At 40.8% G+C, this 10,841-nt stretch overlaps 1 pseudogene; it reads right to left on the reverse strand.

Moving 5' to 3' along the window:
* Positions 1 to 9,976: 9,976 nt before the first annotated feature.
* LOC138810972 (nascent polypeptide-associated complex subunit alpha pseudogene) lies at positions 9,977 to 10,624 on the reverse strand (annotated as a pseudogene).
* Between the last annotated feature and the right edge of the window lie 217 nt (positions 10,625 to 10,841).

A 10,841-nucleotide genomic window follows, 5' to 3' on the forward strand; every position in this document is an offset into this window, starting at 1 on the left:
CATCATATAGGAAATGGGAAGGAAAACAGAAGAGCTTTTCAAAGGAAAATGCTACACACACACACACACACACACACACACACACACACACACACACTAATACACATAATTCTTGTACACATACACGCACACACACTAATACACACAATTCTTGTACATTTACATAAACTTTCACATATATATGTGCACATATATAAACAAGATTGTCATTACATCTGTTCTAAAGTATTTTTTGGTGTTTTTTTTGCTTGTTTTGTTTTGCCAGTCTTGGAGTTTAATCTCAAGGCCTGGGTGCTGTCCTTGAACTTTATTTGCTAAAAATTAGCACTTGACCCACAGTGTCACTTCTTTTTTCTGAATAATTTATTGGAGTTAAGAGTCTCATGGACGCACAGACTTTCCTGTCTGGGCTGGCTTCAAACTGCTATCCTCCTGAGTAGCTAGGGTTACAGGTATGAGCCCCCAGCACCTGGCTGTTCAAATTTTTAAGGCTGTGAAAAGTTACATATTTTGTCCATAACTCCTAGGACTATATGTACAAAAATTACTTGAAATTAGGTCGTGTTGGTTTCCCTGAAATCATTGATTTCAGCTTGGGTGCTGGCCAGGCATTCTTCAGCTCAAGGCTAACGCTCTACCACTTGAGCCACAGTGCCACTTTCGGTTTTCTAGTAGTTTATTGGAGATAAGAGTCTCACAGACTTTCCTGCCTGGGCTGGTTTGAACTGCAATCCTCAGATCTCAGCCTCCTGAGTAGCTAGGATTACAGGCGTGAGCCACCAGTGCCTGGCTTCATTTCCTGGTATTTATTTTGATAAGCAGTTAATTGTTCAGAGGACTATACACCTTTGGATTCCTCCTTTAAGTATACCATTATTTAGTCAGTTAGTATATACATAGAGCCCTGTATATATTATCATGCATGTTTGTACTTTACACCTGCTTCCACATGAGTCTTATCTCTAGTTAATCAGCCAAACACCAGAGTTGAAAGTATGCCTCAGAAGGTAGAATGCCAGTTTTGAGAGAAAAAGCTTAGCAAGTATATCAAACTCTAAGTTCTGCACATGGGCTGGCTCTACTGAGATGCACTGTGAATCTTTCTTCAGCTTTATCACCATTGGTGTATGTGGACACTAGCAGCTCAGGACCCTTTCTATCATACTGTCTGTATCACCTGAAGTTCTGAGAACCACTATCTCTGCAAGTATAGTTGAGAGAGGCGGTGGCTCCCTCTGGAACCGTCAGGGACTTAGAACTCTGTTCCACCTCCTTCTGTGGATTACTCACCCCATGTAGAAAGACAGAGGTCACACAGTGGTTTGAGAGTGGATGCTCCTCAAATCCAAATTACCTTTACATGGGGGTGAGCACATTCATGCTTTTCCTCACAGGCTTGAGATAGACAACAACTCCAAAAATATTAAATTTCATGTTCCTATGGAAATGCCAAACTCAGATCATGAGACGTGAAAGGAGTCTGATTCAGATATAATTATTACACTTTAGGAAACAGCACAAATATGTTCTACCAATTAGAAAAAAAAGGTTTCTTTAAACTATCCTTGCTTCACCAACAAGCTCTTTCCCTTTTCTCTCACCTTCAGAAGTATGGAGGTTTCTTCCCTGAGAAAACACTACCCTCTTGTGGTCTCCCAATCATGTTCAAAGAAATAATCAATTTACACTCTTCTTGTGTTCCTTTTTTTTTTTTTTTGGCCAGTCCTGGGGTTTGAACTCAGGGCCTGGGCTGTCCCTGAGCCTCTGTTTATGTGGTACTGAGGAATTGAACCCAGGGCTTCATGCATGCTGGACAAGCACTGTACCACTAAGCCACATTCCCAGCCCCTTGTGTTCCTTTTTAAAAGTAAAAATCTATCATCAGTTTAAATTAGTATGTATGAAGCTTTTCTCGCAATCAGAAGATTGCCTCTGTGTGAATGTATTTTTATATCAGAAGTTAGATCTTTTCTAAGTAAGAGCACTGATTTCCAAAAGCCTCTTTCCTGCAGTAAAAAAATCATTCCTAATACTTCTATTGTAGAAATCTGGGTGAGAATCTAGGGGTCAAGGAGCATTTCATATTGCAGAACTCTTCTCTTTGTCAGCCTAGGCAGCCCCATGTCATTACTCATGTCCATTTATTAAAGAAACTTCCTTTAAGTAAGAATCTAATCAAAACAAAATGGCTTACAATTTGGCTTAACCAACATGATTTCTGCTCATAGTCTAAACAACATTTGTTTTTATTTCATACTAAATGTACTAACAATGGATTTATTTTCTTCTTACTAGTTTAGAGGTAAAAACAATAACAAAAGATAATGTTTGGGTGTTATTTCCTTGGTTTCATGTACATATTTGTAAAAATAAAGTCCATTGAAAATAAAAATGGGTTTATTGTGAAGTTTTCATGTATGCATATATTGTATTTTATTCATTATCATTGCACCAGCTCTTACTGCCTCCCCCTTCCCCGGCCCCCACCCCCGACCTGTTCTTTCCTAGTAGCTCCCTTTCTACTCCTTTGTCTTTCTGTTATCTAGAATCCACATATGAGGAACAACATGTAACACTTGTCTTTTTGAGTTTGGGTTATCTCATTTAACACAATGATCTTCAGGTTTCTCAAGTTCTGAAAATGACATGATTTCATCTTCTCTATGCCTCAATGGAATAGAAATGCTATACTTTATTCATTTGTTTATTGCTGAGCACCAAGGTCAATTGCACAGCTTGGTCAGTATGAATTCGGCAACAATGATAAACAGGGTGTTCAACTTCACCTATTGTCTGCTTACCTTCATTGCTTTGGGCATATACCCAGGAGAGAATAGCTTGATCATATGATATATCTATGTTCAATTGTGTGAGTAATATTCATAGTGATTTCCATAGAAGTTGTATTAATTTACATGCCCAACAACAGTTCATAAGGATTCTATTTTCCCTCAAATTCTCACCAGCATTTGTTGCTTTTTTCATAGCTAATTTACCTAGCATGTGATGGAATCTCATATAGTTTTGCTTTAAACAATATGTTTTTATAAAACTGGGACTAAGCTTGGAATTGTTCATTCAGTTTTGTACCAACGACATACCTTTTGGGAAGGGGACTTATTTAGGTTGATGCAGTAGGACTAGAGCTGACTTCAGTGTCTAGTCTTTCAATATAACTACAAAACATGAAGATTTCCTCACTTTAACCCCAAGGCCAGGCCTGGATCAGGATTGTGGTTCAGCTTCAAGTGGTTGGGGAACACTGAGCTGCGTATCACTGAAGTAGGGAACTGACTCTGAAAAATGGGAGGCTGGGGTATTCAAATGCTGAAAACGTTTTCCTTTCCTAGCAGATTGTTAATATTTTTTGATTTCGTGCTTCTTCTGGTTACTTGAAATTAAGTTCAAAGGCAGGAGAGTCTACCCAGGATACTGCAGACATTAATGGCAGTTGAGGGCTGTTCTGTCTTGAGAAGTGCTTTTGAGAATGCAGACATTTTCTCCTGGGTCCTCATGAGCATAGGGCTCTGCTGAACACACAGCTCCCCACTCCATTTAAATGGAATCCACACAGAGGAGAGGCATTAGGCTACTTTTGACATGTTCTTTTTGGATAGTGTCTCAAAATGGGCACAATAACCCCACCATCCTGTGTGAAATCCCATAATTATAGAGGAGGTTACCGTAATCTGCTTATTTTGTTGACTTCTGCAAAGCCACCTTCTCACAGCACAGCTGACACAAGGAAAGCATGAATGAGATTCCTAAAAGCTTCCACATCTTTCTATGTATCAGACTTGTCTTCTTTCAGTTCACTACTGAACAGCTAGGAATGGTGATGTCCATTTCCTGTTTCCTCTGATATTTGTGGAATTTTGTATCAGGAGATAAATGAAGGCACACACCTAAGACTGTGCTGAAACCACAACAATCTGAGTGGTAGATGGCCAGCTGCCAGACCTCTGCTGTCTCTCAGTTTGTGCTCAGCTCCACCTGTGGTTTCTGCCATTGTGTCGCTCACAGCACAGTAGTACACAGCCAAGTCTGACTCTAGGATGCAGCTTTCTTCAAGTGGAAGAGGTGTTTTCTCTGTCATATCTGGATTCAAATCCTTTATGGATTTCCTTCTCATTGGTTGTGATGGCTTTCAGGAGAAGCTGGAGACCATCTCCAAGATACTGGACATACCAGAAGAGAGAAGCTTACTCTATTGCTGTATAAGTGCAGTCTATGGTCACTGGAAGCCCCTTCTAACACAGATATCTGGCCTTCCTTCTGTGTCACCGATTCTCCACAAGTCCTTCCTGGAGGAAAAAGAGATCTGTGTCAGCTTGGGAATAAAGTTCTTAGGTAAATTTATGGTTAAAGATTTTGTTGAGAGGGCTGGGAAGGTGGCTCAGTGGTAGAGCGCTTGTCTTGCATGCTCAAGGCCCTGGGTTTGATTCCTCAGCACCACATAAGCAAAAAGAAAAAAGCCAGAAGTGGCGCTGTGGCTCAAGTGGTAGAGCGCTAGCCTTGAGAGGAAGAGCTGAGGGACAGTGCCCAGGCCCAGAGTTCAGGCCCCACCACTGGACCCCCCCCCCCCAAAAAAAAAAGATTTTGTTGAGGGGGGGAGGGGGCAGAGGAAAAAAAGAAAATAAAGATTTTGTTGAATTTGTAGTAGGAAGTGTCCAAATTTTAAAATTGATTTTACTTACCAGCTATTAAGAATATCACAGTCACTAAGCCTGGCAGCAGGGTGCTGGTGGCTCACGCCTGTAATCCTAGTTACTCAGGAGGCTGAGATCTGAGGATCGTGGTTCAAAGCCAGCCTGGGCAGGAAAGTCCGTGAGACTCTTATCTCCAATAAACCACTTGAAAACTGAAAGTGGTGTTGTGGCTCAAGTGGTAGAACACTCGCCTTGAGCTGAAGAATGCAGGGACAGCGCCCAGGCCCTGAGTTCAAGCCCCACGACCAATCAAAAAAAAAAAAAAAAAAAAAAGGAAGCTGCTCCCCCTGGTGCACAGGGACTGAACTGTTGATTTTCTCTCAAACTCAGACATATATCCTCCTCCCTGACCTCAGCTATAAGTCATAAATCAGTCTTCAAGTATTCTCTGTTAATATATAGAAAAGCAATGAAGACTTCTAAAGTGTTTTATTTCTTTTTTATTCTTTTTTTTTAATTGTGAAAATACTGTACAGGGGCTGGGAAGGTGGCTCAGTGGTAGAGTGCTTGCCTTGCATGCACGAGGCCCTGGGTTCGATTCCTCAGCACCACATAAGCAGAAAAAAAAAGCCGGAAGTGGCACTGTGGCTCAAGAGGTAGAAAAAAAAAAAAAGAAAATAGTGTACAGTGGGGTTACAATTACATGGGTAAGATAATGAGTATAATTCTTATGAAGCATTGTAGCCGCCTCCTTTGTTTCTGCTTCCCATCCCTTCCCATCTCCCCCCCCCCCACGAAGTTGTAAAGTTCGTTTTTCGACATAAAGTGTTTTATTTCTTAACCTGATATGAATGTACTTGAGAAAGCAGCCCAGTGTGTATAGCTGAAGAGACACCAATTGCCTTGAACACTTTAACCCAGGCCTTACTTTCCTTGTGTGTCTTTTGTGGGCCACCCTAACCATTGTAATGTCACAGAAGTGTTTTGTGCTGAAGTCACAGAAAGTGATAAAAGGCCATATTAGTACTGATTCTGTGTTTTTAGCACTGTTGTCCCAAAACATAGAGCAATGTCTGAGATCCTAGGTGACCAATGCATACTTGTTAAGTGAAACCAAAAATGAATAGGTGGTCTTTGGTTGAGGTATCACTACCAGTTCTTGAAATATAAAATTTGCAGTTTTAAAATAATTTCAAATTCAATTTTTTTTGGGTCCAGTCGTGGGGCCTGAACTCTGGGCCTAGGCACTGTCCCTCAGCTCTTCAGCTCAAGGCTAGCACTCAACCACTTGAGCCACAGCGCCACTTCTGGCTTTTTTCTTTTTGCTTTATGTGGTGCTGAGGAATCAAACCCAGGGCCTCATGCATGCAAGGCAAGCACTCTACCACTGAGCCACCTTCCCAGCCCTCAAATTCAATTTTTAATTGATTTTTTTTTGTTAAGATTATGTACAGAGGGGTTACAGCTACATACATAAAGTAATGAGGACTTTTCTTATCAAACATTGTTACCTCTTTTCTTGTTTTTCTCCCATTTCCACCCTCCAGCCCCCATCCCACAGTTGTAAAGTTCATTTCCAATTTGTTGTCTTGTATTGCTGTTGCATTGGTTTGCCTTTTTGTGTCACCATTTTGTTGTTCCCCTTCCTTTCCCTAATTCAGAAAAATATATACAATACACAGGGTACCAAAATGAAATACAGTGACAATCAGGGATAAACCAAAGGGGGAAATATGAAAATAAATAAATAACTTCTCACAGTGCATTAAAAAAAACAGCAATAAAGAAAAACCTCTTGTTTCCTTATCTTGGAGTTCATATGTCACTATTGAGCTATTGTGATCCTCTTCTAGGACTATCCTAGACACATACTAATTTTCAAATGATGAACAATCCCAAATCTGGAAATAAGGCCACCAACTCAGATAAACAGAGCAAAGAGTCTTTATTAGTTGCATAGCAACTACACTCCATTATTTGGGTAGTAGGATGCAGTGGCACGGTTTATTTCCCAGCGGGGTTTTAAAGGGAAAAACCACATGCAAGTGGTGTGTGTCAAAACAAGCAAGCAGATTTACAGAAGCAAAGCATAGCCTTGAACTGCAGAAGCAGAAGCAATCATAGCCTTGAGTAGGGTAGTATATTTTGAATCTCAAAACATTAGAAACTCATTCTTATGGTTAGGGGAGCACTGAAATTTTCTTTACAGAAATGGGTTTCTATTATAAGCTCCTGGCTGATGCAGCAGCTCAGTATAGCTGGTGATAAACTTCAAGGTTGTCAGTGGCCTTCAGCAAAGTTTGTGATAAACTGCAAAGCTACCAGCCTGGGAAACTTGAGTAAGGGAGAGATGTTCTTTTGCTTTTTAGCAAGGATGGAAAAGGCTTAGGCTGACTACTAGCCATATGACCTGGAGTTCTACAGAGGGGTTCTGCCTTTAATATTTGGCCCTATTTCTGATAATTAATAATTTTGTTTGGTCTTTGATTTTACAATGAGGGAAACCATGGAGTCTATGTTTGTTCAGGTCTAGCTTACTTCACTTAATAGATTTTTGCAAGTCTTTCCATTTTCTTATGAATGATACTTGTGTGTAAATAAGTGACCACAAAAATACTAAGGAATACTATATTACATTAACAATTAAAATGTATTTGCATTATAATAATTTTATTGTCAATGTAAAATCTACATATGTAATAACTACATAAACATTAGTATCTGTTTCTTTCATTTTTCTGAATCTTTATTGTAAATTTAGCATATGTTTCCTTAAAACATTATTGACTTAATTAAACTGTATATGCTATGTCAAAATTAAAAAGCTAGTTAGCAGTGCTCTTGAGTAATCTTTCCAAATAGAATGAGTGATCTAATTGTTCCTAATAGCTCTAAAGTATAAATAGAAATATTCACATGGCAGTTGGTATTAAAATTTTCAACTCAGCCAGTTGCTGGTGGCTTACGCCTGTAATCTTAGCTACTCAGGAGGTTGAGATCTGAGGATCATGGTTCAAAGCCAGCCCAGGCAGGAAAGTTGATGAGATTCTTATCTCCAATAAACCACTAGAAGGCCGGAAGTGGCACTGTGGCTCAAGTGGTAGAGCGTTTGCCTTGAGCTGAAGAGCTGAGGGACAGCATTCAAGCCCAGAGTTCAAGCCCCACGACCAACCAAAAAACCAAAAACCAAAAAAACAAAAACAAAAATCTCAAGTTCAGCTCCATTTGTTTTCCTAGTTTTCTTTTACCTGATTTAATAGTTATGCATTGTGAATTTCATAGAAATAAAAAAACCCTAATTTTTTTTTATCTAGAAAGTTTTCTGATTACCAGAATGAGATCTAGACACACAATCAACCAAGCTCTCCATATCCTCAGGGATATGAAGGCAAAACCATAAAGGCCACTCACAAGTGGTCAGTGGTAATTTCGCTGTCAGCAAGAAAGCAAGTTACAAAAGCAGAACTAGCAGTCTAGCAGTTAGAGATCATAAATGGTGATTACAGTTCTAACAATCAATCAAGACAAAGTCCTCATCCTTGATCTTCCCTTTGTTCTTCTTCTTTTTTTTTTTTGGGTCTGTCTTGGGGCTTGATCTCTGGGCTTGGGCGCTGTCCCTGTGCTCTTCAGCTCAAGGCGAACGCTCTACCACTTGAGCCACAGCACCACTTCCCCTTTGTTCTTCTTAAGGGAGATCCCACCTTTCAAGTTTGGCCTTATTCTTATTAATCAATAAAAGCTAACTTCAAAGAGTCAAGTTCCATGCTTTAGTACATTTGTTGAGCAAGCATAATCGTAAAACGCAGACACTGGGTGGTTGTTAGCCTTGCAGACTGTCGGCCCTATTTTTACTTGCTTTGCAATTCTGGGCAAATGTCAAGTCTCAGCTTTGTTTCTCTTTCTGCAGTTTGAACATATTATTTTTAGGTCCCAGAAGTTAATTATTCCAGTTAAGTTTCCTTCTTCCTTAATCTAATTAATATCATATCTGCTTAATTTAACCTTATCATAGCATTAATTATGCCATAATTTAAATACCAAGTTGTAATGACACGGGAGCAAGAAAATCCATAGAGATACAGAAAAGGTGACAAAAGAGTTTTATTAGTCGGTCTGCAACTGCCCTGTCCTTCCCTAGATGCAGCTGCAACTTCCAAGGGTTTTTTTCCCCTTTTTTCTCTTTCCTCCTTCCTTCAGGCCTCTCCACCCTGCACAGGCCTCTCTGCCAGCCTGGGTCTCCATGGGCCTCTCTGCCAGCCTGGTTCTCTGCTGACCTCTAGGCTCTGGGCAAGACTCTCTGCTCTTTGCACATCTCTGGTTTTCCATAGGCCTCTTGGCTCTCAGCTGGCCTCTTGGCTCTGCATAGGCCTCTCTGCCAGCTTGGGTCTCTTCAAGCCTCACTGCTCTTCACAGACCTCGCCATTTGCACAGCCTCTCCACCGGCCTTTCGGCTCTGCAGAAACCTCTCTCCTCTCTGTGCAGGCCTCTCAGCAGGCCTCTCATCTCTGTGCAGGCATCTTTGCTGGCCCAGGTCTCCTCAGGCCTCTCCACTGTCCTGGGCTCTTTTGCTTGGGCCTCTCCACAGGCCTAGGTTCCTCAGGCTTCATTGCTTTCAGCAGGCTGCTCCACTCTCCACAGGCCTCTCCACTCTCCTCTGCCCTCTCCAGAGGACTCTCAGCTCTGTGCAGACCTCTCTGCTTTCCTCAGGCCTCCCTGCTGGCCTATGATTTTCTTGGGCCTCTCTGCCAGTCCCAGTTCTCCACAGGCCTGAGAGCACAAGCACTGCTCCACTCTGGGAGATGCATCTCTTGCAGCCTTTTGCAGGGTGTCTTTCCTTCCTTCCTTCCTTCCTTCCTTCCTTCCTTCCTTCCTTCCTTCCTTCCTTCCTTCCTTCCTTCCTTCCTTCCTTCCATCTGTGTTTTTGTCTTTCTGTTTTCTTTTTTCTTTTTGCTTGTCATGGAGTTTGAAGTCAGGCCCTTAGCTTCTTTTGTTCAAGTCTAACACTCTACCACTTGAGCTACAGCTCCACTACCAGATTTTAGTTTATTGGAGGTAAGAGTCTCACAGACTTTCCTGCCCAGGCTGGTTTCAAACCATGATCCTCAGATCTCAGCCTCCTGAGAAGCTAGGATTATAGGCATAAACCACTGTTGCCTGGCCAACATTTTTTACTAGTAGTAAAAATACCATTTTTCTGAATTAAAATTAATAAAATAGTTGGTATTTCCTTTTTAAGCCATAGAAACAACACAAATTTCAAACCAAGCTGTAGTTATCTCTTGAAACAAAGACACACCCCTACACAAAGGGCCCTTGATTTCTTATGGTTACATTGTTAATTCTATTATAGCACTTACAGTGTCATTACTACTATTTTTCAGGGCTCTAGACTGCCTTTGGTCTGTACACATTTTCTTGTGATAAGACCAAATCGATTTCCTTAACTTCCACACCTGTTTCATTACCTCTTTCTCTTCACTCTTGCACAGTTGGAGTCTGTGTGTTTCCTTGAATGTTTGAGACAGCACCACCTTGAACTTTGAATTTCTCATCAGCTGCTAACTGTACTTCTGAGATAAATCGTCAATGTTGGCTTTCTGGAAACTTCATTGATATCAGAAACTGGTCTCTTGTAGACATCTGGTTTTGTGATGACAAAGAGGGCATTCTTGGATTTTCAGATGGTGACTCCCATAACTCTAGTAACTCCCGTAACTTGTCAAAGACCCAAATTGAACATAGCCTTTAGTTTCTTCTATTTACTCCAACTGTTTTGCTCTGTGGACTGGTTCTTTTTCAATTTCTGCTGGCACTGCCAGTTGGGCTTGTTGTATAGTTGCTTGTTTGGGGTCACATTCCTTAAGCTCTGTTACTGATTCATCACCGTTAGATTATCTTCCAGACCCTGTCTCAGCCTGGGACAACAGTATTTCCTGCTCTGTGGCAGGAATGGTCTCTGTGGCTTCATTGAGCATTTTTCATGAAGGATATAGGGCCAAGATGGTGGCAGTGAGAGAGCTAGTCACGATGTGACCTACATCTGCTGCCTATGTTGGTATTTCTCATATTTGTATATTGTTAAATGTAATTTCTTTTTTTTAAATGTAATTTCTACTTTCTACTTTTGTGTGTTTTTTCCTTTGCTGTATTGGAATATTATTGGGATAAAACTTTAATATTCACAATGACAAG

The sequence above is a fragment of the Dipodomys merriami genome, unplaced genomic scaffold (assembly GCF_024711535.1).
Source record: "Dipodomys merriami isolate MVZ:Mamm:240054 unplaced genomic scaffold, mDipMer1.0.p SCAF_518, whole genome shotgun sequence".
Taxonomy (NCBI): Eukaryota; Metazoa; Chordata; class Mammalia; order Rodentia; family Heteromyidae; genus Dipodomys; species Dipodomys merriami.